The sequence below is a fragment of the Anas acuta genome, chromosome 3, assembly GCF_963932015.1.
Source record: "Anas acuta chromosome 3, bAnaAcu1.1, whole genome shotgun sequence".
In the NCBI taxonomy this organism is placed as follows: domain Eukaryota; kingdom Metazoa; phylum Chordata; class Aves; order Anseriformes; family Anatidae; genus Anas; species Anas acuta.
The window spans coordinates 73,233,349-73,261,318 of record NC_088981.1 but is presented as its reverse complement, the minus strand read 5'-3'; the positions used below and the strand labels follow the sequence as shown (position 1 = coordinate 73,261,318).

Here is a 27,970-nt window from a genome sequence, read left to right as displayed (position 1 = left end):
GCATATGACTTAATGAAAATTCTACTTTGAAACCATATATGAAATCCCAGATGACAGAAGACAAACCAATATCTGTAAGTACAGTAACTAAACAGCACAGTTATTTCCCTATTATTTTATTCTGTATCAAGGAGAAGATTGGACAATTTTTACTTTTATCTCAAGTCATTTTCACTTTCCAGTCTTTCTTGAAGCAAATAATCAAGCATTTCTCAATAAATGTTATTTATTTTAGCTCATATGAGAGGGAATTTGAATCACACAAGGGAATCACACAACAGTATGAATGCGGCATTGTAGAGTGCTATCATGTTCTTATTTACATACATATTTACAGTACATCACTTATCAATTATTGTTTCTCTTCTTTAAAGAATGTTATCAATAGAGAACCCCATGCTAGGTAATTCAACATCTAGCTGCCACTGGGCTCAGTGAGAAGCTAGAGAAGAGGAGCCATAAAGTCAAGAATCCACATATCATCACTAGCTGAAAAATTAAGCTGAGGATTAAGTAAAGCCACAGGCATACTCTGGAGCTTGCTGAGATCAGAAGAGCAGGTAAAAAGCCTTCTGAGTCCTGGTCTTCCTAGCCACTGGTTGATTTTCATTAGCTGCAGTAGAAGCTGAGTGCCAAGTACACAGAGCAAGTGCAAGTGGCCTCCAGTAACCCTATAGCCCTTCAGCCACACTGCTGCTCTTGGTTAGATTAGAAACTATTGAAAGATTACCAGTTATGGGTTACTGAATTTAGTTCTGGCTTCTTCACTGAAATAATCCCCTGTAACAATAAAGCAACACGATTGTGGACAGGAACCAGTCACTGTCAGAGTCCCTGTGTTTGCCTACAGATAATATGTTTGTGAAAAGCAGAAAAGCAAAATCCATTCCTGTTGGCTTAGGGACACAATATGGCAGCGTAAATACAAGCTGAGTAGGAAAACGTTCAATATTGCTTTGTGGTTTAGGTCATTAGTTCCAATCCATTTAAGTTCATGGGATGGTCTCTTTCCAGAAAATGTTCAGGACCTCCCTCCCGCCACCCTCCCTACCCCCAACGCCCCCCACACACTTTTTTTTCTAGTACATATGCCATTAGTAAGACAGCATATACTGAAAAAATGTAGTGACAATCTCTAAGTGATTTATGGTGGCCCAGAAATAAGAGATGCTTGTTTTTAGACCATCTTATAAATGTTATATACAATATAAGACTTTTTATATATCATTTGGAGCATATGAGCTCAGATTTTTTGCTCTTTTCCTTAAAACAAGATGTACACCTTTTCATGTGTGTTAATTTCACTATAGATTTTTTTTATCTTTCCAAGAAACAAATGTTCTCCATCTCAGCCTTTATTCTCCTTTAGGAAAACAGTGAATTATTTACTTCTACCTTTTATTTTTGCTGCCTGTTATGCCTTTTTTTTTTTCTCGCAACACAAAGATTCCCTCCTGAGCTTCCAGGATTCCTGTCTTTCAGGCACCGTCTTCTGCTACTGCAGTGTTTATTTTTTACAGTAAAATAAATATAAGATGGTGGCTTTCACATGACCATTCCCACCTTGATAATCCAAGCACTACAGTTAGATTCATGGATCAATGTCTGACTTTTCCCTGCTGATGTTTGAGTCTTTGTAATCTGGTTTTACTGTGGAATTCAGAGGATTTTTTTCAATTACTCTGGATTTTTTTAAGATGGGGGGAGGGTTCATTAATTCATGGAATCAGTTGGTAACCTACTCCCAGCACTGTTTCAGGCCATATGCTTTTATGTATCTCGCCTTACACTCCCTTTGTCAGTTTAAGACTGGACTACAAAGCTCTAACTCTTACTTGTGGCAGCAGTGGCAGTACTATTAGCTTTAATGAGACTGCCCATGCAAATAATCATTTGCTACTGATGTTAGGAAGTTGCTAAGAAGTAAGTGGGTTCAAATGCACATGCTCAGTCTGCAAAATCAATGGGAGAAGGATGAAAGGCATCTGCCAGCATTCTGGGTGCTCAGCAAAGTAATCTGAAGCTGGATCTCAACATGATTTTGATGTCTATATATACTACAGAACACTACAATGTCTATGACTTGCATCAAGCTGACAGTCTCCCTGCCTGAGGAATCTCTGAATAGTATAATAAGATACATATTTTGTGTTGCTATTTACCATTGAAATAGCATATATCTTTTATATGCTTCAACTCCCTGGAATGAGAGGTAATAAAATCATTAAGATGAGACTCTGGGCAACTTCCAGAAGTGGAGTATGTTATACATGACAACAGGAGTAAAAGGCTAAAATGAGAGTTGCTGTAACTCATGCAGCAAGAAAGCAGAGGTTTCTAGTGCAGCAGGGAAGCTGAAGGGAGCACTTAAGGTATAGCAAGCTTCTCTATATGAGTAATGCCGAAATAGCTGCATGGTACCTCAGTGATGCATATATTGAGCTGCCAGCATAAACTATGGTGGAATCGACCTTTTCAATCTATATATCATTTTCAAGGCACAGAGAAATAATAATTATGTCAAGCATTAATCTGCAGTCTGAGCATTTTATTAAATGTAAAGCTGTTGAATTAAAATAATAATCAATGCAAACTTTTATTTTTTAGAAGTATTATTGAAAAACTTTCCACTATAGGGCATCCTGGAGGTCATTTCTCAAAGGAAACCTTAAAACTGGTAGGGGTCATGACTATCATAACTGCCTACTCACCTGGGAGCAGACCAAATCACCATGGTGCTATTGACAGCATCCTCTGTGGCTGCATGCAGGCCAGCACAGCCCCAGCTGCTTCCAACATTCTCCATTGTAGGTTCAGCATCTCATACTTTCCATTAAAAGCTGCTATTTTTAGGTAGGAGATCAAATGCTCTTTGCACTTGTTTTAAGGAAAAACATTCAATACAGACAATCTGAAAACAGAGCTGAAACTCTAATACACTGTAAGCCTTCCATCACTTGTACAAGCTTAAATAGCATAGCTATTGGAAAGGACATGGTATTCGTTGTTGTTCCTCCCCCCACACTACTCCCCTCCTCCTTCCCCTGACTACAGACAGACAAAAATTTGGAAAATAAACAGCTTATGCAGGTGACAATATGATTTATAAATACAAGGGGCAAGGGAAAAGCATTCAAAAAAACGATATACAGATTTTTCCAGTGGGTACACAGTTCAAAAAGTGCCTGTGCCATATGGAACATTGATGATTTATAACCTGGGGACTTCAAGCTTGCTAAATGTACAAAACTATTCCCAGAATATTTATTAAAAAGAAGAGCAGTTCCCTTGCAGAATAGCATTCAGTATACTAATTTCCATGTTTAAACAGAAGAATAGAGAAAAAAAGTAAATCCATAACTTAAAGGAGCAATCATTGTTTATTTGTTCTTAGCAATGTGCTTTAACACTGCAATTTATCCTTATTTATTTATTTTCTTTGCAGTCTAGCTTGCAAGCACAGAAGATGTCAAGTAGTATTAGCAAAGAATCGAAGGTCACAGGCTGCCGCTGGCTACTGTGGCGTGAAGCTGACACTCAGTCAGCTGGGTGCAGTGTGCTGCCTTGCTGATGTATGGAAGCTCCTACAGTGCAGAGTGAAGAGCCAAAAGCACCGGGCATGGCTGCATTGCACACAAAATGTGCTATAAAGACACAGAGAAAAAATGATTCAGTACACATGAAACGTGGACTTTGTAGGATTAAAGTCAAGGAGACTAAGTTCTCTGAAACTGGGTCTGTAGTGGCCCTGACCCGTTTACCTCTTGTACTCAGACATGTAATTTGAGCATGGCCCCTGCTGTCCCTTACACGGGGAGAGCTGATCGCCAAGGCAGACATTATAGAGTAAGACTGCTTGTCAAATGAAAGATGGCTTCTCAGATACTACCAGTACTGTCGTTCTCAACGCCATTAAAAATATGCTGGAGTGCTATTGATACAGAAGCCATTAACATTCTTTGCAATTACATTATTGTTACTCTGCTAGTCGTTTTGTACTTATTATGCCTACTAATACTGAAGTTATGAAACACTTCTTGAATGGCTGTAAAAAGCTGGGGAAGGAAAAAAATGGACAGGGAGAATGGGTGAAGTTAGGTCCAAATTAAGAACTGCATGGGCTCTAGTAACATCATGAGTGTCTGGTTCTTGCATTTCAGGAACTGACGGTGGTGAATCTTGGTCTTTCTGTGGGGCACCATTCAGTGTAATTCAGTGTAGAAAGATTTATAGGATTGCAATCTAAATAACAGAGAAAAAAAAAAATGAGTGCACCAATCTTCCAACTGTAAAAGCAGATACGCATTTCCATTTGAATTTCAAACATAGTCTTTCTTAAGATTTAAAATTAGTTTACCTTGTTTGGTTTTCTTTCCTATGTTCTTTCTGATCACAGCTGAAGCAGAAGACCTAACATACAAAAAGAAAAGCTTATTTAAATATGGCTGAAACCAGGAAATACCACCAATTCCAGTTTTCTGCCTTATTTCAAATATGTGAGAGATTCTAATTTTTTTGTTAGGTCCAGATGAGCAGTCAAACAAAATCCTTTTGTAATATAAGTTAAGGACATCATGTTTAGATGCCAAACTTTTCGGTTGTTATTTGGAGAAATAAAAAATCATTTAGATATCACTGTAACAAACATGGTTCACAAAGTATTTGGGATTTCTGATCTCTCTATAAAGCCCCAAGGTTCACGGTGAATCTTGTGTAAATCATATCTCAGCTACCTCTTTTTAAATTTGCTACCAAGAAGACTGTGAGAGGGATACAGCCTCAAGACCATATCTTTGAAACTTTAATATGCTATCTTACACTTTCACTAAGTGGTTTAATTGATTCTCTTTCCTGAATGATTGATGTACAGGATTTTACATGCTGTTGAATGCCACCTGTTCTATAATCATTTTAATTATTGAATTGCGTTGTTGTACCAGCACATAACACCTTCACCTTAGTTTAAAATGACAGGTCTATTTATACCTCTGTATGATCTTCTGTTGCATTATAATCTCAGCTGTCATAATATAAATCCAAAGGCCCCAGTTTAGGAACTGAGGCAAGGCTTCTCTGTTTCTTTATTTAAACTATGAGGTATGAAGCAGGAAATAGGAGAATTCAGGGACATTTTGTTTTCTGAGGTAACACAGCTAAAAGTGGGACTGGATGAAATTAGGCTTGTTCAGTGGCAGTTAAAAACTATTCATAGTAAAATGGGGGGCTGGCTACAGAGGGGACTGTTTTGTTTTGTTTAAATCAAAAAGATTTGTGTCAAAGAAAGCCACAAACCTGAGGGAATCATTTAATACATTTCACTCCACAATATAAACTCATTTCTTAGATCACACCACACAGCTGTGCAGAGCTTTTGGCTATAGTTGCAATAAAACCTTTGAAGAAAATCTCTCCTGTAAGCACATCAGTTGAGGAACACAGAAGACAGAATGTATATCCCACACCACTAGTATCGGTGATTCTTCTTTTACATGGTACTGTTTCATGTTTATCTACTAAAGCTTTCATAAACATTTTTTAAGGAGTCACTTATGGTCAGTCTAATAATGACTAGAATGCATAAAATTAGTATTGCTCAGGACATATAGTGAAATATTTATCAATAAATCACAACATGAATATTTCATTTTTTAGATAAATTAACAAGTTTAGCAAGGAATCTTTCCATTTTCAATGTCATATCTTTGAGACTCAGCTGTTCACCTATTAAGGTGAATCCCCCTTCACACTAACTTGAATACGATGGGCAAGTCTATTTAATATAGAAAAATCTCAATAAGAATGGGAAAAGGGCTGAAGCATATTCCTTAGTGGTGCCTGAACATTAGTTTAATAAAAGTATTACAGGAATGAATGAATAAATGAATACTCTGTTCTCCGTATTCTTACAATGCCTTTAACCACTTGGGTTGGACTGAAGTCAGACATAAGTAAAGAATGCCCTGAATTCTCAACTTACATTGAGATGGAAAAGCTACCTGGAAATTGAAAGGAAAACCCCCAGCTGAGTTGCATATATTGTTGTTTCATATGACACCAGAACGAGCTGCAACTTCTTGATTTGCTCTTTTACTGTAACAGATTCACAACACCAGCCTTCATTTTATCTCTGAATCTAAAATAATATATGCAGCTTTTATGTTGTGACATTAAAATAGGCTTTCCTGTGACTGCTGCCGCTTTATAGCAAAATTTTATTTCCAGATGTAAAACTCTGGAAGTGACCTAAATCTATAACATAAATCTACAAGTAAGACACAGGACAGCTAAGCTAAAACAAAAAGCAACTGAACAATAGAATGAAAGAGAATATTCACTTTATGTCCTTGTCTTCCTTGAGACCTAAACTCAAATCCAGGCTTGGATCATAAAGTAAAATGAGTTTGATCTTCTCATTTTGGCATCCATTTGTGGAAACCAGGGTACTTCAATGGAGTTAACAGTCCCTGGTCAAGAGAAACATGAAACTGAAAGGCCCCAAGTGTTCAAAGCAAGCAGATGGAGGGTGAGTTGGGATAAATTGCATTCAGTCATTCTTCTCCTTGGGACCATATCTGACACAAGCCAGCACAACTCATCTTTATTTCAGAGATGGTGTAATAGACCAAATAATTCTCAAGATGATAATTGGCTTTAAAATTATTAGCAGAACAGACCTAGCATTGACCATGAAATGGCAGCAGCTCCTCAATATCTAAGAAATGAATGCATATATACTTTAGTAGCAGTTTCTTTAGCATTTTTAAGGACTGAAAATTCTGGTTGCTCCTCATTTGGAAAATATCTTAAAACATTATGGAATGAATCTAATTAAACAGACTGACTTATGTGATTTGTGGTTTTCTGAGAAGAATAAGTTAATTTCATATTACACAACAGAATACATTTAAATTTAATTTATGAAATTTTCTGTAACGGCTTCATTTGGGAATCAAGAAAATAGATATTGCACTAAGGAAAGCACAGAAGCTGTTCTTACCTTTTGTCTTCCCAGTGCTTCTAATCAATTTGCTGGAAACAAGGAATATTGACAGGTGCATTCGCAAGCTCATGATCTTTCAAATCAAGATTTTACAGAATCACAGAATCATCTAGGTTGGAAGAAACCTCCAAGATCACCCAGTCCAGCCTCTGACCTAACATTAACTAAACCATATCACTAAGCTCAACATCTAAACGTCTTTTAAAGACATCCAAGGATGGTGACTCCACCCCAGGCAGCACATTCCAATGCCTAACAACCCTTTCGGTAAAGAAGTTTTTCCTAATATCCAACCTAAACCTTCCCTGGTGCAACTTTAGTCCATTCCCCCTTGTCCTGTCACCAGGCACGTGGGAGAACAGATCAATCCCCACCTCGCTACAGCCTCCCCTTTAAGTTACCTGTAGAGTACAATAAGGTCACTCCTGAGCCTCCTCTTCTCCAGGCTGAACAAACCCAGCTCCCTCAGCCGCTCCTCGTAAGACTTGTTCTCTTGACCCCTCACCAGCTTCGTCGCCCTGCTCTGGACTCGCTCGAGCACCTCCATGTCCTTCTTGTAGTGATGGGCCCAAAACTGAACACAGTACTCAAGGTGCGGCCTCACCAGAGCCGAGTACAGGGGGACAATCACTTCCCTAGACCTGCTGGCCACACTGCTTCTTATACAAGCCAGGATGCCGTTGGCTTTCTCGGCCACCTGAGCACACTGCTGGCTCATATTCAACTGACTATCAACCAATACTCCCAGGTCCTTCTCTGCCAGGCAGCTTTCCAACCACTCATCTCCCAGTTTTAGTCTCTTCAAGAGGTAGAATGGAACATGGAAGACCCCAGCCTCACTTAAGTCAGTTTCTGCCTTTATCTCTTCTGCCTTTAGTGCCACAGAGCAACACATTAACTTTTTTGAATCACTTCACTTGTGTGACAACAGGTAAAGAAGTGTGATCTTGGGAAAGGAAGAAATAACCCAAACTCCACTTTCCTGTTACCATAACTGATTTTCCTCTAATCTTTGTTTCATATACTGAAGTGTATGATCTAATCCCACAGTACCATCCATCTACTGGTCTTTTCCTTAAAAACATTTAGGGAAGTATGCATCTATTTTTAAATAGCAAGCTGGGGGACCAACTAGTTATGTTTCCTATTCATGTCAAGTGGGGTTTTGAAGTTAAATTACAAATCTTTGTGTTTTGAAAATACAGCTGCAAGGTCACTTTCTATAACATAGCCCAATGGTACCTTCAGTGAATAAAGGGTGTGCCAAGTAATTTAATGAAATGCACAATACTTTAAATGGTATAGTAGCAATAAGTCTGAACTTTAAAATAAGACTTTGAAAATAAAATTAAGAGAACCAGGAATTCACAAAACAATATTTTAAACATTGCATATAAAACAGTTGAAAAAAGAATAGTATCAACTTAAAAAGCATGCGTTGTCCACTAACTTGCACAAGGTTTGTATTTCTTTCTCCTTTTTTTATTTTTATTCCACCTTATAGGAGACTTGGAACAGAAAGAGAACAGGATCTGATTCAATTTTCACAAAGTACAAGAAAACTAAAAGGTACAAAAACTGGAAGTACTTAATGTATTGGAAACATCCTATTGTTAAAGATTTGCCTAGAGAAATAGCTTTCTGTCCATTCTCTCCTACAAAAGCTATAGGTGCTAGTAATATTTATTTGCCATTGCTGATAACTCTGAAGTGATGAGCACTTTCAACTATAACTGTATTTGCCATCCATCATTATTTTTCAAGCATTCCAGTTCAATCAACCATTGACAACTGCTTATTTTTCCCCCATGATGTGTTGTATCAACAGCTCAGTAAAGTCATCAAACGTTTTATACATTTTTAAAGGAAAAACAGTCCAAAAATGAACACTTAATGCTCTCCTTTGCTAATAAAAATAGAAAAGCTGGTTTTACAAAATGGAAGAATTATCATGAACTATGATCTCTGCTCAGCGTGTACCATTAGCTAGTAACAAACAGGTTTTCTTTTCAGCTATAACTCTTATTTGTGCAGGATAGATGAAGTAACTTTAAGCATAACATTAAAATATTTTGCTTATGAAATGGGGCTTTCCATCACAGTGTTCCACCACAGTCTAACAGGTGTTCATTAGAATTAGACAAAGCTGGACATATACCGACTTTGAACAGTTAGTTTTCACTTCTAGGTACTTAAGATTTCATCTATCTGTGAGGGACATACTGATGAAGAAAAACTTTATATCATATTATATGAACTAGACATCACTAATACTCAGCCATGAGGGACTGCAAGAAATGTTCCGCAGTACAAAGGATATTCTGAAATCAACAAGATTAATCAAAGAGAAATGTCATTTTCAGAGGAGAATGTGAGTGGAATGCTTCTGAACTCCCTGTCTAACGTCAGGAGGATTTTGAGATGTGGCCCAGAAATCAAACCATCTGAAGGGAGTTCTCAGTGAAACACAGAGCTTCACATTATAGAGTTAAAGAATAGAAGAGAGCAAATGCTGTGGTGGCTCTGGCATACTGTATTTAACAGACCATTCAGAGTCTGACAGTTATTTCTCTGTGAGTCTTGTAAGTTACATTTGACTTTCAGAAGGACTTCCAGCCTTCATTTGAAGACTGCAGTACAATAATACTTCAAGTGCTTCCTTTGTTCCAATGGTTAATCAATCTCACTTTTAAGAATATTGTCTCATTTTAATTTTAACTTGTCTGTCTGCAGCTCCCAGCCATTGGTTCAGTGTTCTGTATTTTTCCCCTGAAGATACTTATACATTATAATGAAATTATCTCTCAGAGATGTGCAGTCTCTGTAGGGCATTTTACAGTTCTTTTCTGTGCCACCGTTCTAGCATCCTTTTAAAAATGTTGATACCAGAGCAGTGCATGGTACTCCTGTACCAGGCTCACCACTACTGTGTATAAGAATTAAAATCACTTTCCTGCTCCCATTTATTGCCCCCCAGACCCGTTTATGCATCAAAGGATATGCCAGCTCCCTGCTGTATAACACCAGCATATGTTTAGTTGCTTGTCCACTGTAAACCCAAATTGTCTTCCAACACTGCTTTTCAAGATATAGTATCCCATTCTGTGTATATTCCTGATTTCCTTATTTCCTCTCCAGCTAAAAGAGACTTTTTTTGGCAGTGTAGATCAGACATTACTTTTATGAGTGAGGACATTGTTACTGTTACTTGGAGGTAGTAGACTTAACTACTGGCAGTTACCCTTTACAGACTAATATCCTGGACATCACATGGACATCTGTGATCACACTGCTATTAGAACATTAGAAGATACAAATATTACAAAGACCCAAAGACAAAGCAGTGATACAAAGACAGAGAAAAAAATATATATTCATGCATAAACATGCACAAACCCACCAACAATGATATATTTTAATATTCTTTATTATTTATTGAACTATGAATTTTAATTTTACTGTTTGGATATGCTTAAATTAAAATTTCTTTTTTTCATGCATCTCAAAGTTAATCACATCTTCTTTACTATACAGGTGCTTACATGTTTCACTGTAATTTTGTTTTCTATACAAAAGGTAGATTAAAATTATATTATCTCTATAGATGCTAGAGGTTCTGAATTCAAAATTCCATTTACTCCCACTTATGCAAGCCTATGCATTTCTACAGCTTATCTTGGTGCTTTTGATAGTTCAATTCCTTCAAAGGTGAATTATTGCAAAGACATCACTTTCAGGGAGACATCACTGTCAAGGGGAGCTTTTTTGAACCTTCAGCCTGTGATACACTAACAGCACTTATAGCCTCTTAGTATTAGAAAAATTTTGAAGTAAAATAAATACCTTTTTTTTAAGTAATAAATTGAGAGGAGTAGAAATATTGTTACACTTCTGTACTATTTGTTTGGCCTAAGAGTTTATTTACATTCCCTGGAATGGCTTTACCTCAGAGTAGGACAACTATATCAGGTGATTTAGGACAACAGGCAGACATGAATTTAAACTGCAGTTTCAAGGCCCTTTTCTGTTGTACTATATATTGTCCTGGGTATAACGTTCACAGTCCACAAATTTTGAGGTGAATCGTTGAACCATAGAATGGTTTCAGTGGGAAGGGACCTTTAAAGGTCATATAGTCCAACCCCCCTGCCACAGTCAGGGACATCTTTCAGTAGAGCATGTTGCTCAAAGACCCATCCAACCTGGCCTTGAGCACCTCCAGGGACAGGGAATCCACAACTTCTCTGGGCAACCTGTGCCAGTGTCCCACCACCCTCAACATAATAAAAAGTTATTTCTTATTTCCAATCTAAATCTACCCTCTTTCAGTTTAAAATTGTTGCTCCTTGTCCTGTCACTACAGGCTCTGGTAAAAATTCTTTCTCCGTCTTTCTTATAAGTGCCCTTTACATATTGAAAGGATGCAGTATGGTCTCCCTGGAGGCTTCTTTTCTCCAGGCTGAAAAACCTCTACTCTCTCAGCCTTTCTTTATAGGAAAGCTATTCCAGCCCTCTGACCATTTTTGTGGCCCTCCTCTGGACATGCTCTGACAGGTCCATATCCTTCTTGAGCTGGGTGCTCCAAACCTGAATGCAGTACTCCAGGGGCAGTTTCATGAGAATATGGTGGAGGGGCAATAATCACCTCTCTTGACCAGCTGGCCATGCTTCTTTGTATTCAGCTCTGGATATGATTGGCTTTCTGGGCTGCAAGAACACATTTAAGATCCCTTCCAACCCAAACCATTCTATGATTTCCAATTCATATCCAATTTTTCACCCATCAGTACCCTCAAGACCTACTCCCTAGGGCTGCTCTCAATCTATTCATCACGTGGTCTGCATCAACTGGTGACTGCCCTGACTGAGATGCAGGACCTTGCACGTGGCCTTGTTCAAATTCATGATGTTCATATGTGCCCACTTATCAAGCCAGTCAAGGTACCTCTGGATGGTGTTCCTTCCCTCTAATATATCAACTGCATCCCTCAGCTTGGTTTCATCCACAGACTTGATGAGGGTGCACTCAATCACACAGTCTAAGTCATTAATAAAGATATTAAACAGTACTGGTCCCAGTACAGACGCTTGAAGGACACCACTCATCACGTTTCTCCATTTGGACACTGAGCCATTGACTGTAACTCTTTGGATGTGACCATCCAGCCAATTCCTCATCCATCTAATGGTCCACCTTTCAAATCCATCTCTCTCCAATTTACAGGCAAGAATATTGTGAGGCACTGTATTGAAGGTTTTACAGAAGTCCAGGCAGATGATATCAGTTCTCTTTCCCCATCTACTGATGCAGTCACTCCATCAAAGAAGGCCACTAGATTAGTCAGGCACAATTTGTTCTTGATGAAGACGTTGGCTGTCTCTAATCACCTCTCTGTCTTTCATATCCTTCAACATAACTTCCAGGAGGATCTGTTCTGTGATCTTACTGGGCACTTAGGTGAGGCTGACTGGTCTGTAGCTCTCAGGGTCCTCCTTATTACCCTTTTAAAAATGGGTGCGATATTTTTTCCAGTCACTGGGGACTTTTCCTGACTGCCATAACATTTCAAATACCCTGTGGAGTAGGATCTACATCTGCCAGTTCCCTCAGGACCCTTGGTTGCATCTGGTCAGATGCCGTGGACTTGCATATGTTCAGGTTCATCAGGTGGTTTCAAACCTGTTCTTCTCTTGCAGAGAGATCTTGACAACGTAGAGTGCTGGACGATCACCAGTCAAATGAAATTAAACAAGAGTAGGGGACACATTCTGTTCTGGGAAAGGACAACCCTGGATATATGTATAGACTGGGGAACAAGAGGATGGAGAGCTTTAATCATTATCTGACCATCATACCTGTAGAATCCCATCTTGTTATTCTTCACATTACTCACTAAATTCAACTCAGACTGTCCCTTGACTTTTCTCATCCCATCCCTACACACCCAGGAAATATCCCTATATTCTTCCCAGGATACATATCCCTGGATCCTGTGCATTTCCTTCTTACCCTTTAGACCTCCAAGAGGTCTTTACTCAGCCATGCTGGTCTCCTGCCTTCCTTGGCTGATTTCATACATGGGAATTGAGAGGAAAAATTCCACTCCTTTATCCCTGAGGGCAGTTTCTCATTGGGGCCAATCCACTAATTCTTTAAACAACTGAATGTTTCGTCTCCTAAAATTCAGGGTTGTGACGTTACATTGAATTCAGATTTGATCCATTCATTCTTTCCAAGTTCTCAAATAAGAACCAGAAGAAAGGAGCAGAAGAGACCAAAAGAATCACCACATATGGAGACAAAAGATAAAACATAACCTGGACTCAGTCCTTGAAACTGCTGTTTTTCACATTCATAGTTAGATAAATTGCCAAATGATTCTGCAGCATAGATCTTGCCACACTACAAGGTAACAACAGAAAACATCCCTACTAATTTGACAGAGGAAAATTCCTTGTGGACTCCAAATCTGCCAAGCCTGAAAGAGTCATTTCATAATTCTCATATTCTGCTTCAGAGAAAGAAAGTACGATTTATTTAATTGTGTTTTTTTGTTTGTTTGTTTGGTTGGTTGGTTTTTTTGTTTGTTTGTTTTTTAACTGTTTTTTTTTTTTATTTTGTAGGGAAGCCAACAGACCTTCTTAATCAGACCATCATATTGTTATAATGAATGAATACATAATGTTGTGATTTTTGGCACAGCTGGAAGAACCTGACAAGTAAGTAAACATCACTGTGAATGTTAAGTCTATGTCTTACACATCAGGGATGCAGAAATTTGAAACGGCTCTGCTTGTACTAAAACCAAAAGCAGAGGTTTTGATGAGTACAGAATATATCCAACCCCAAAGCCACTGCAGCAAGACTTAATGGTGCACAGCTCCAGGTGCTCAGGGAGCTCTGCAATACCTCCTCTCAACTGCACAGACCCACCCCCAGGTCATCACTGTTCCTTAACCTAGGAATGTGCTGTCATTGTTTAAAGTTTGCAATCTGAAATACATGTTAAAAATAGAGTATAAAAATGTAAAACTCAGGACACAGCTACATGTACCTAACACAATATATCAGAATTTCTGTATAAATAAATACAACCCATTGCAAGCTAATTCTCTCCTCTCACATTATTTATGGTCAGTTATTTACCTCCACAGATAATGCCCAACAGATCTTTCCCTTCAGGAAAACTGGAACTGTCTGAAAAGCAGAAAACATTTGGCAGAAATAACCATAATGAAGATAAGTGTTAACACAACATGGTAAACTCAGTCCGGGACACAGGCTTTCAAACTGTTATTTCCAGCTTGTGGTTGAGAAACTGTTTCAGACAACATAAAAAGCTGTATCTAACACTTTCTGACAGTGCCATATTGGCTGGGACTTGCACAGAAAGAAGGTGTACATGAAAATGCAAGGTTGATTTAACCTGCATTGCTACAAAAACTACTAAGCTATCAAAATAATCAGAAAATTAAAAACCAAAGTACTGAGAGAAACCAGCCAGCTTATCTTCCAGCAGCTTCAGCTAGAAGATCAATGGGATCTTGACAGGATTGGTATCATCAGCCCTTTACAGCTATTCAGATGTTTGTTTAAAGTGAATTAAGGAAAGCCAAGCTTTAAGAGAGAAAACAGAAATAGCGATAATAGAACAACTCAATCAAGTGAACAAAACCCTGTTATAGTCCACAGAGAGTCCAGAACAGAAAGGTGTGCACTTACCATTGATCGGGACAAATGCAAGCCGGAGAATAAAGGTTAAATAAAGCAATAAGAAGGGTACCAAAAGCCACTGAAAATGACATGAAAAAGGACAAGCTGTAAACTGGCACAGACCTTTAAAAGAGTGCTGTCCGAACTTTGTCTAGCTGATGTGTATATTGACAGCAAGCAGAGAGCTAATCTACATGTAACAAAAGGGAATTCAGCCTTCCTCCTTCCTTTCTGTTGGAAAAAAAAAAAAAAAAAAAAAAAAAAAAAGTATTGATTTAAAATTGGTGTTATGTGACATGAAATAAATAAATTAATTAAAAAAAATAAAAAAAAAATCAGCTAAAAGATCTTCCAAATTCAGTATCTCAAGGCCTGAATACCACTCAGTGCCTCTATCAATTATTTTCACAATGTACTTCCACAGCCTGCAGCAGGGGCAAAACCTGCCTCTGGGGGTAGGTACCAAGAGATCTGGATAATTGGGTTGGAAGAGTTTGCAGGTGCTATCCCTCACTTTGCACAATTAATTCATCATAAATTGATCTTTTATTTGTTTCAGTTGTGCAGGCAGACCCACGGCTTTGACTCTGAGACATGCAATTAGAATGAGCAGTGTGAGAAGTTATATAGTATACTGCTATGCACCAGTTACAAAACTAAGATGAGACAATGAAAAATAAATAATATAGTTATTCACAGGATGTGATCGACCTTATTCCTCAGCAGGGCATTTGTGAGCTGGAGGAAGATTTCAGTGCCTAAGACAAACGTGTTAAAAATAGAATAGAGAAAGCTACAGACAAGGGGAGTCTAGCTGGTGGAGTATGCTTAGTGGCATACAGAGAAAGAAGCCTTTAAGCCAATGCAGATGCCTTGCTACTAACCCTCAGTTTTTGTTTTATTCGTAATGGCATCATTTTTTTTCTAGGAAAAAAAAAAAATAGAATTTACTGAAAAGAAATTAAAAAACAGAAAGTTACTTGGGAACTACCATTCCTCAAAAGCAGTCTTTCATAAGAACTGGCGTGTCTGTCAGAGTCTGACCAGGGTCCTATCAGATGTATGTCTGACCTCATGCTACTTTCATATGCTTTCATATGCTACTACATATAGTAATATGGTAACTCTTCCCTATGTTTTCAGGTCTCCAGAAGTTGAATAACTTGGAAGTTGGAAGTACAAAAAGCTAATTTGTCCCACCACCAAGTTCCAGCTCTTTCAGCTGAGTCTCGAATGGAGTATCATTTTTAAAGCTAATTTTTGCAAAATCTAGAGTCCATCGACAGAATAGTTAAGAAAGTTCTTCCTTCTTTTTTTTTTTTTTTTTTTCAAAAAAGAAATGTGGAGGCTTTAGGAGACAGAGATAACAATATTTTAGCTTATTTTCTCACTCTTCTAAATTTTTGCAGGAAGAATATCCCAAGTTTGCTCCCCTCCTAGCTTTACCTTTATTTTGCTGCATGGAATGTAGTTATATTTAATTCTGTGTAATCAAATTTTATATGGGAAGTCATATCATTATATAACAGATATTTAAGATACCTTTTCATATAAATATGCTAAATGCTCTGGAATCACCATATTCATAGCAGCTTTAGTCACAGCTGGTAATATTAATTGCTCTAATTTCTGCTTCCATTTCTCTCTCTCATCTTTTATTTTGTGCTTACTCCTTTTTGGAGATAAAATTTTGCATTCAAAGTAATGTAACATTTCAACAGGAAAAAGCAAATGAGGTTATGGTTAAGACCTTCAGCTTACTTACATCAGAATCAAGCTGTACTCCAGAGAAGTATGGTGAATGTATTTGCACCTGCAGATTATGACCTTTTGTAGTTTGCACACCCTAGAAAACAGATGCATTAAATAAGCCTCTGTAAAGGAAAATTCCTTTGGAACCATGACCACTTGAAAAAAATATTTTTTGTGTTGCTTTGGTTGTAAGAGATAATTTAAAAGCTGCATCCTAGGAGAAGAGCCATCACTTCTGTCTCTTGCATTGCCACAAACACATGAATCTGTTGGGACACAGGAACACTATTGTGAGCAGAAGGCAGACAGCATCAACAGTGGAAATATATCATATATAAAATTGAAATGCACACAAAAGAGCTATAAATCAGAAAACAAATTAGCAACAAAAACAGGCAGCTTGTCAATATCCATCATCACAGGAGCTAGGGAGGCATTAGACCTGCAATGTGTCGCTCTGATTCAGCAAACCTGTAAGTCCCTGATGGCTCTCATTTGATGGTCAGCACATATAGGTACAATAGTTCTCCAACATGCAAATGAGCTCTGAGGAGACTGTTTCTGTGCATGGAGTTAGTACCCTGCATTTTTTTCCTTTACTAGAAAGGAAACATGAGGCATTTATAAATGGCCTCATTCCATCTATCTGATGTAACTAATTCCTTAGCTTTTTATTACCTGAATTTCCAGGTGATAAAATTTATTGCTCTCTGAGGCTAGACAAAGAAACTGACATGAGTGTATTCATGTACATATGCAGATGTATGTGAGGAGAAGAAAAAAGATGATATAGCATAAGAAAAAGGGCCACTAGATTTCATAATCTTTTTTTTTTCTTTTCCTCAGAAGCACTTCATTTGAAATGATTTGCCTGATTCTTATATATTTACATAGCAATGAATTCTATTATTCTATATAGGAAATCACAGGGGGGAAATGAAATTAACAATCCCTTCTTACAGATATAATTAACTGATGAACAATAGTGAAGGAGAAAGAGAGAAAGAGAAAGAGAGAGAGAGAGAGAGAGAGAGAGAGAGAGAGAGAGAGAGAGAGAGAGAGAGAAAGAAAGAAAGAAAGAAAGAAAGAAAGAAAGAAAGAAAGAGAAAGAAAGAAAGCTTGGAACAGCAGGGTATCAGCTACTTCGTAGTAAACAAGTGATTATTTTATTCTATAACATCTTGGACCATGAAGAAAGCTGGTCTCCTATGCTACAGTTAACTTCATCACTTTCTGTCTATAAAATCCAATAACAAAAATGACTACTGATACATTTTATAATGTGAATATTACAAAGGAAGTTACTTGAAATGCAAGAGATGAGTATGTTCTTACTTCATCTCAAGTTTTGAGAGAAATGACATTGCTAAGAACAGGCCAAAAGACTAGCTATCTCTAATATTTTAAGAAGAAAATGTTAAATCTATTAATATATTAAAATATGGTTCATTTGGGGATCTATTTTTTTTCTGAAGTAGCATTTACTTTTTTTTTTTTAAGAATGAAGAACACAGAGACTTTCTTATGTATTTATGTATACACACACATATGTGGGAAAAAAAAAAAAAAAAAAAAAAAAAACTTTTCTTCATTGTTTACACAAGACACAATACTGTGACCAAACACTGGAGTTACTCCAAAGGTGAGACAATTCAAACAGTTCCTGTATATGTAAAATTTGAAGATATTTACATCAGTCTATCCAAATATTAAAAGTGTTTTTTTGTTTTGTTTTGTTGTCAAGCAGATATGGGCATATCTTCATATATAAAAATATTCTGAAAGGCCCAATACTTTCAAAAATAATACCATTTACAGGAACTGTGGTTTTAACTGCTTAACTACAATAATGAAGAAGATAATACAATGTTTGTGGGCTTGTTTTTTTGTGTGTTGTCACCACCCCACTCCCCAACCCCTTGACAAAGGAGAAAATGTTGCTGTGGTACAGATCTAGCCATCACATCTCAAAAAAAAAAAAAAGGAGGTAGAATAGAAAAGCAAAGAGAAGGTGGCAAAAATGAACAAAGTTACTGAACAGTTACTGAATGAGGAGAAAGAAAACTCAGCAGAGGTTCAGCTGCATAAGAAACGTTTGCAGGGAGGGGTGGATTATGCTTGAAGTCATGATTGTCACAAAAGAGATAACAGTGAGTAAATATTCCATGAAATAAATGCTCATTACTTTAAAGGCACAAATGACTTTAACAAGAAATGCACACCTAAATGATGAACTCATTGCTACAATGTGATGAAAGACAGCATTATGTGTTGAAAGACAGTTTGTAGATTTGCAGAAGAAAGATGCATCAGTTATTATTCACCACAGTATTGTGAATACAACAGATTAACAGGAGTTGGAAAGGCTCATGCAAGAAACTTCACTAAACACTCCCCCTCTTCAGAAACCCTTTACCTACAACTGTGCTACCAGCTTCACTCTCATGGGAGACACTAAACTCAGCGGACATTCAGTGTAATCCAGCCAAACACAAATGCTAACCGTATGGCTTTAGACTTTATTTGGAGAATTTTGACAGAGTATTTTAGGCAAACAGGCTGGGTTTTTTTATGTTATTTTATTTTATTTTATTTTAATAGCAGTGCATGCCAAAAGGAAAACCTGATATTCCCATAACAATATTTGGGGATTGTTCTGTATGATCTGTGGCTGCCTTCTGCTATTATCTGCAGTGGTTGTTCACTGGTGGGAATATCCTCTGAAGCCATCTACTGTTCATTTTAAGAACACCCAAAACCCAGAATATCTGAGTTTGAGTCAGTATTTACAAATCAGACCTTGTTTTCTGTTAAAAAGTTTCCCACAAGATTTCTTCACCAGATGGTGGAAAAGTTTCACATTATTAATGCTATCCAATTCTATTAGAAATAGTGGATTTGTTATCTAGGACAAAGAGAACATTTATAATCTCCATCTGTATAAAGTGTTTGATTCTGAAAAAAAAAATTACATAAGCAATGAAAACAGGTAAGTCTACTCAACAGTTATTGCAGAATCTGAGCATGGCATAACAGACACCTATTTCTAAAGCCATTAAAAGTTTTTAATTCTTTATTTTCAAACCCCAAAATGTAGACTTATAATGGAACTTAACAATTTAGGCTGCATTGAATACAAAATCATACCACCATTTACAAAATAGATTTATTTTCCATATAGTTCAGAACTATCCCTAAGAAATCTGCTTGTTTTGTAACTGTGGGAAATGTCACAACCACAAAATACTGGTCTTTTTCATCCAAGAGATATTGATGTTAATATTTAAACTGAGGCAAGGCATTTTCATCTATATTTCATTTCACATTTAGATTCAGAGTCTCCTGTTTTATAGAACCCATCTGCATCTCTATCAGTCTTTTTAAAATGTTCAGTGGGCAGAATCCTCCTCTCTGATTTATACCTTGATCAAGCTGAGTAGAACAAATGCATGCATTTTGGAAAGCAGCTGCATATACTGAGTCTCTGATAGATGCTGAGGCTTCTAGTTCCTATCAACTGTACTATTGTATCCATTTTGTTTTTTTGTTTTTTTGTATAGCATCAACTTGAGAAGATGGGTTAACCGAGGCACAGAAAAAATAAAAGCTGTAAAGAACAGGGTCTGAAGTAAATATATATATATATATATATATATATATCTTCCAATGCTACAGAAAAGAACATTAAATCCAATATGGATGTAAATTTGTATTTTTAAAAGATAGAGGAAACAACTTTTTTCTTTTTCCTGGTATTTTGGAGCCAATAAAAACAAATAAAATGTTTGAAACCTATCATCCCAAATACTCTGTCCCTCAGGCACATAAGTACCTCACACTTGCTCAGTTTATTGGTGTGCCTGTACTTCCAGAGAATGTGAAGGTAACATATTCAAGCTACCCACCTAAATAGACATTTAAATCTCTACCTAGAAACCTAAGCAACTGTGTTTTAGAATGCATAAAATAACTACGGCTACACTAAAACTTAATAGGTGCCATTACAATCATTAACAATTCTACAGTTTTTTTACAGATGCTTTATGAGACAGACTCTGCAATTGTGTTACGATGCAGATTCAGCAACCAGCTACCTCCTAAAAGCCCTGATTTGCATTTTGTCCTGGCCAGACAGCAAAGACTGCATGTCTTTCGGTTTTTCTACTGAATAGTCCTCAACTGCTAGCCATGAGGAGACATAAAATAAGGTCAGTTTGGTGTCAAACCAAGCAAGTGCAGAAGAGAAGATGGAATTATTTATTTGAAGTACATGTGTTTCCTCTGGGTTTACTTCAGTTTTCCTTCCTGCTCTGTTTACACGAGGCATCCTAAATTTCTCTGTATTTATTGCTTTCTACAACATAGCAATGTCTGATACCATTCAAAGTCACTGCAATGTTAATGCAAATGACAAGACCAGCACCATTAAAGAGGGACTGTATTTTTACTGCTCAGTCCCCACTGAAGCATCCCAGCTTCCCACTTGCCAAATCATAACTATGTCAATGCATAAGCTGATGGCAGCCTGGAGCTCCCTGTGAGTAGCACACATAGGTGGATGACTAAGCCAGTAGTCTTCACAGGTAAACAGAAATGAGACCATCTACCTTTGAGCAACACTGTATATACCAGCTCACACATAATACATCAAAACAGGATTTCTCCACCATTATTCTGAAAGGAGATCACCCTCCCACTGGAGTGATATGGCAGGGGTGTCTCAGAGATATTAACTTGTCATGGTTTGGGCTGGGGCAGAGTTAATTTTCTTCACAGAGGCTCTCACAGTGCAGTGTTTTGGATTTTTGATAACAATAGGGGTGATAACACGGGGATGTTTCAGTTGCTGCAGAGCAGTGCTCGCACAGAGCCAAGGCCTCTCGTGCTCCTGGTGCTGCCCGGCCAGCGAGGAGGCTGGGGGTGCCCCAGGAGCTGGGAGGGGACACGGCCAGGACAGCTGGCCCAGGCTGCCCAAAGGGATGTCCCACACTGTGTGGCACTGTGCTCAGCAACAGCAGCTGGGGGAAAGGAGGAGGCAGGAGGGATGTTGGGGTGATGGCGTTTGTCTTCCCAAGGAGACGTGCTGTGGGGTGAGCCCTGTGCTCCTGGAGATGGCTGAGCCTGCCAATGGGAAGCAGCAAATGGATTCCTTGTTCTCCTGCGCTTGTGCATGGCTTTTGCTTTGCCTAGTGAGCTGTCTTGGTCTCAACCCATGAGGTCTCACACTTTTACCCCTCCAGTTCTCTCCCCCATCCCAGCTGGGGGCAGTGGGCAAGTGGTTGTGTGGGGCTGAGCTGCCTGACAGCGTTAAACAACGACCACAACACTTCTTGTGCTTTAGATGCTGACTGCATAGAGATGCAGTGTCTTTGGGGAACAGGTATCTTCCTGGTTATGTCTGCATACTAACTTTTCAGTTCATGAGTAGAGCATTTAGAAATACTGATTGCAAAAAAAAAAATAATCACTAATAAAACAATAGCAGTGCACTAAAATATGTAACCATAATTCTGCTCAGGACTTTTACTTTATTGCTATTGTATTGATATATTTGTCTGTAAGTACTGGAATGCAGTAACACAATGTATTTAAATCACACTTATTATGGCATACCTATTCAACTTAAGCATCTTGGGAAATCTCTCTTTGGACCTTTCAACACTAAATTGATTTCAGTGAAAAATATTTCCTTTACTCTTTCAGAAAAGAAATGTTTTTGAGTGAAATAACATTTCAATATTTCCACCTCTGCAATTTAGAACCTTGTATATTGTATAGCATGTGATTGTTCCTGATAGTATTGCGGTATAGATGGCTTCTGCTAACCGTGAACTCATGGGCCATGCAACAGCTGACAAAAGCTCTTGAGGAACAGCTATGGGTTTGGACTGTGAGTTTGCCAATTTAGGGCTTAAATAAGTGGGCAGCACCCCTCTAACAGAACATATTATATTTTCTACAGCACAGTTTTGAATGTATAAGAGAGTTAGGATAGCCTTAGCCTCTACAAATACTACATCTTGGTGGAGCACTTAATTCACAAAGTACTACACAAGGTAAATGAGGGCTTCCAAAGCTTATTTCTACAAGTACAAATAAGCATGAGAGCTTGTTTTTCTTTGATGTGAGAATATTGATTAGATTCACAGAAAATGTCAAGGAATCAACTTCACAAAATTGTTATGCAGAATGCTCTGGGGAACTTCAGTTTCACAATGAGTCTGAAGTAACACAGACAGCAATGGGGAAAAAGAGAGATAATTTCCCTACGAGAGTTCTCGAGTTACATCATATTCTCCCAACATCTTTACATATATACCATATACACTTGTTAAATAGAAGAAATCATATGATGAATGCAGAGAGGTATTTTCTCCAGTATTTAAAAAGAAATCAATAATGAATTGCAGTGGAAAAAGAAAAGGGTGATGTATAGCTGGGGAAAATAAATGATTCTTTCGTGCATTCACATTACGAACCATGCTTTTCTGCATGTGTCACAGCAAAATTATAAAATTGCAATTTTTCTACTGTAGCTAAGGTAGGTGAGCCAGGAGTTAAATAAGCAGAAAAGGTTTTAAGAAATATATGGTGTACTTTCCAACATTTAAAAGCACTTCCTGGCACAGCTCTGAGAAGTAATTTAGAGACTGTTTGTTGCCCAAGGGAAAAGGACAGTTCAGAGGAACTTTATATAAGTTTAATATAAGTAACTAATTTTTCAAGGCCTCAGAAAGGTTAGCAGTGTTTCAGCTAAGCAGCCTGCAGCCACAAAAGCAGCAGCCCATGTGCCTTCCTACAGCACGATGTTACGTATGGGTTGGCCTCCGACTTCAACCAATTTTGTCTTTATTCAAGTTTGTGTACTTCATCATGATCACTTCTTATGAGTATCTGTTAATCCTTACTCATCCCACTTACCAGCACCTTAAACATCCTGAACCCTCTTTACTATGTTCATCCCAGGTAACGCATCTTCCTTCTGCTTGTTACTCTGGAAACCTGCAGCATTTAGGTGTATGTATGGCAGAGGATCCCAGCGGCAACAAAGATAGCAAAGCAGGCAGTGACCACCAGTCCCATGCATGTTGAGTGTACCTAATTCCTCACACAGCAGCTTTTCCCATAGGTCACTGGGGCCTTAAATAAATCATTCATATTGACAGCCCACAGACATGGCCAGGGCATCTGTTCCTGAAGTGACTATATGCTTGGAAATATTTACGCATAGTCATGCCTAAATTATGAGTTCCTTTGGAAAGGTAAGGAGCACTTATATTTTCCAATGAAAATAGAAGCTGTGAGTAAACTAGAAAAAGCTACACTGCAGTACAGATTTTTGTCCTAGTAGTTTTCCTTGGTCTCCCCAAATAAACCAGTTCTAGTAATGGAAATCCCTCATAATGGATCCATGGATCTAAAGGTCACAGTTTGCAGTTCTGTAGCAATTTTATATGCCATAACATCATTAAAGCAAGGAAAAAGAACATGGTATAGGCAAATTCTTTTAAAAAATTTCTAGCACATAGGTTTTTGAGATTTTCATGGGTTCATTATGTGATACAATATTTGACATAATGGATAGGCAAGAAAACTAACACAATATTTTTTTGTAATGTATGATGTTTTCTGTTGACCTTATTTGCCCGTTATTTTTATCCAGACTGCTCCAAAATGCCACAGCACATCAGTTTACCCAGATGGGACAACAACTCTTTTTAATGCATAAGAAAATAATGTCCAGAAAACTTCACTGATCTGGGGGGGAGGGGAGAGAGAGAGGAGTGGTGAGGGACAGCAATGCATTAGGTTAAATTCACTCTGATGTTTACCCCAAGCATTAAGTTGTCTGTGTTCTGAGGAATTTAACATTACATTCTGACCTAACCTTTCTGCCACATTTGACATCAGCCATAAGGGTCATGATAAACAATTTTGTCAATAATTTCCTCTTGACACAAACACAGACTTTTAGCCAATGTCTACGAAAATTAAAAAAAAAAAAAAAAAAAAAAAAAAAAAAAACAACCTGCAAGAGCTGTCTAGCAAGGGGAATATCATCCATACTGCCAGGGTAGGCAGCCAGACATGAAAGTCCTATGCAATTCTCTTCACGTTCTGTTGCACTATCTTAGAGTTTAGAGTGCAACATACAGCCATTTGCACAGCAATGTGCCTCCCTCCAGGAAGGGTAAACAAACACCTTGAGGTGAGTCCTCATAGGTTGGGAAAAGCTCTTCTTCACAAGCTTCTCTAAGACCTGCTATTTCAAAAAAGTCTGAAGATCCCTTAGAAGTATATGAGTATTTCTACAAGCATCATCTTGCAAAATTTTCTCAGTTGCACAGTCTCTGCTGTTCCTTGACTGTAAATGCAAATAAGGTCTTCTCTATGGAAATACATCTCTCCTTTTCTTTCTCAACAGCTTCTTAACACTGAAATTCTCATGGGTTTGATTCATACCTAGAAATCATAAGAGATGGTGAATTTGGAGGATAGAAATGTTGTTAACAGGCAAAAGCTTTGGTCTAAAAATATCAATCAATGGTCAAGCAGCATGAACTTTCCTTTATACCATGAGCTATTAAGTATGACCAAATACTGATCTGGAACAAGAAGCATTATTTGAATAATGAATAACAAGCTAACACCACACAGAATTCTGTTTTACCCTCTCCTTTTTTCCCCAGTTTTACAATATAAAAAATACTTACAACTTTGTGTTAAACATCATACTGATCCTGATAAAGTTTTTGTTTGTTTGTTTTTTAATCTTGTGTGTGTGTGTGTGTGTGTGTGTGTGTCTCCTTACGCATATGTGGATGTGAAAATTACATCCCATTGCAGGATGTCACTAAAGAAAATCTTGAAGACTAACATCTCTGAACCTAGTTTTAAAATAATTAAACGGATGTTGGAAAATCATTGGGGAACATAAATAAGGGACATATGTACTCAGCAGCTACAGAATCTTAATATGAGCAGATGTTACACTCATCCCCCCTTTCCCACACCCACCCCTGCCCCATCATACCTCATAGCTTTACCACGTACAACATATCCAATAGAACACCATCCTTCCTAATAGCATTGTTAATGTATATATTGATAACAACTATAGGGATTAATTTTTTCTACGGTATTCTTGGCAGAAACATATATTTTTCTTTCATGACTCATAGGTGCAATGTTGCTGCAACTTAGTTTTAGTAGTAGTAAGTACCAGAAGGTAAAGAATTTGCTTCTGTTTTTAACAACAACAAAATCCCCATCAAAACCAAACCAAAACAAAAATTTAAAATCATCTCCTCAATTATTTAGTGTAGTCTTAATACAAAGAGGTCTTAGATTGTAAAAGATAAACTATTTTCTAGTAGCTGATAAGTCTCTCTGCTTGTATGCAAGTAAACAAAGCAGTGGGTAAAGCAGCTACTGAATGAAATCCTTAAATTTCCTATTTCTCTGTAGTGTAGAAGTCCCTTATTCAAAACAAGTTTTTGGACCCTTATACCCTTTTGTAACCCTTTGCAGGAGAACCATATACATCAGGAGCATAATACAGAGATGCAGGGTTGTACAAGTTAAAGACTGTTGGATCGCAGGTTTCTGCTTTGCAGAGAAACTCAGAAGAGCCCCAGATAGTGCCTGGGGACTGGTAGCAAGGTCCCAGACATGGCAAGGTGGTGATGCATGTCCCAAGAGCAGCAGTATAGCTCAGGCAGGGCCTGGGGACTCTGCTGCAGTAGGGTTCTGGGGCTGTTGGCAAGAGCAGGGGCACCGTGTGAGCAGGCAGGGCTATTAAAGCCTATTAGTGCACTCAGTGCACTGATAGCAAGAGGAAAGGTGATAGTCCTGCAGTTAAGTGCATACAAACTTGTAGCCGTTGTAGTTGAATAATGCAAAATGCAACTTAAAGATACACCTGGGATGGCAAGACTTCATTTTCACTACTAGTCTATCCCAATTATGCCATAAGTTTCTGTGAGCTGAGTCATCTGAAGCATCAGTGAAGTGGCTTGGATGCATGGACTCAGAGAGAGGCTGAACATTAAAGAAAAGCAAATAAAATATTTGAAGAAGATGACAAGTGAGCTCACTTTCTAACAACTCTATGATACTTCTTTTCATTTGGGACACATTCACAAACAACAAACAATTTATTAATGTCCTTCACTAAACTTAAAATGCTGTTGGATAATTTAAATAGAGAATCAATTCAGTTAATCCACAGAGAGAGATCATTTGAGAAATAAATCAGATCTAATGACTTGACAACTTTGAAAGATAATTCCTCTGAGAGACAGAATTCTTCTCATCTTAGGCACTATTTTCAGATGCAAAACCAATTCTTTAGTCCCAGATGACTCCCATCAAACACAGAATGCAACTTATATTTACTACTGAAGTTACCTTACTAGTAATACTTTACTATTGTAGAGTAACTTCATCTGAAATAATTTGTAATAGATGAACAACATAAACCAAGATCAGGAATGCAGTCACTTGAAGTAAACACAACTATGAAGATAACTTATATAAGAATGAATACCTGTGACAATCACAGGTTTAAATTTAAGTAACAAACAAAAAGCTAAACTATGAGCCTTATTAATGGAAATGTACAGATCAATACAACATAAATAAATAACATAAATAAATCTACATAAATAAGCAAAACTATCTTTGTCTGAGAAGAAAAGTTTGTCTGGTCCCACACTCTGGGAAAGCTGGTTACCCCCTGCCCCATGGAAGCAGAATGTCCTCAACCTCATTGCCTCAATCCACAAAAAATGTGTAGGAAACAAAGAGCAAACTGAGCACCATCTGGCCTCTACTTACCTTCTTCTCCGGAGAGTTAGGACAGAGCAGTTCAGTCCCATGCCAGGGACTCACTGTTTCAGGAAGTGGCAGGCAGTTTGTGATTCAGGTGGTAGAAACTAGGATAATCACAAACTGCCTGCCACTTCCTGACCTGCAGAACCATGCAGTTTTTGACAAGGGAAAGAGGACCTCTCCTGATACAAGATTTTCATCCTCAGTTTCAAAACACGTTACAAAAATTATTTAAATGCTTAATGAGGTTCTACTCTGACAGAAAAGTCGTATCAAACCCCTCATTGCCCCTTGATGTACCTCACTGAATTTTAGAAATACATTTGAAAAACTTCAGTTGTCCAAGACCCTTTTCACTTACAATGAAACTCACAACCTTCTCAGAATGAGATTCTGTTTGAAGTTGTATCCCTCTATAAAAAACACAGTTTTAACCTTACAAAGATTTTCTTTATTCCCCTGTAAGGCCCCAAAAATGTGTATTCAGGCTGTTGGGGTGTCCTAAATGTCTGTTACGGCAATATTTCATATAAAGAAAAAAATGCATGAAGTTTGTTTCATACATGTACATATTTAAAGTTTATTTTTAAGAAACATTAAGTGCACACAAGTGCATAAAGTAGTTACATTCATTTACTGTGGGAATTAGATGTGGGAATAAAGTTCTGAAA

The 27,970-nt window shown here is 37.8% G+C and overlaps 1 long non-coding RNA gene across 1 annotated transcript; it reads right to left on the bottom strand.

Moving 5' to 3' along the window:
• Positions 1 to 252: 252 nt before the first annotated feature.
• On the bottom strand, positions 253 to 27,410 carry LOC137854445 (uncharacterized). The gene is made up of 6 exons (XR_011095170.1): positions 27,306 to 27,410; positions 16,480 to 16,560; positions 14,838 to 14,945; positions 14,148 to 14,198; positions 4,358 to 4,410; positions 253 to 4,242 (listed from the first exon to the last, which is right to left on the bottom strand). It is a non-coding gene; the product is annotated as an uncharacterized lncRNA (long non-coding RNA).
• Positions 27,411 to 27,970: the final 560 nt, after the last annotated feature.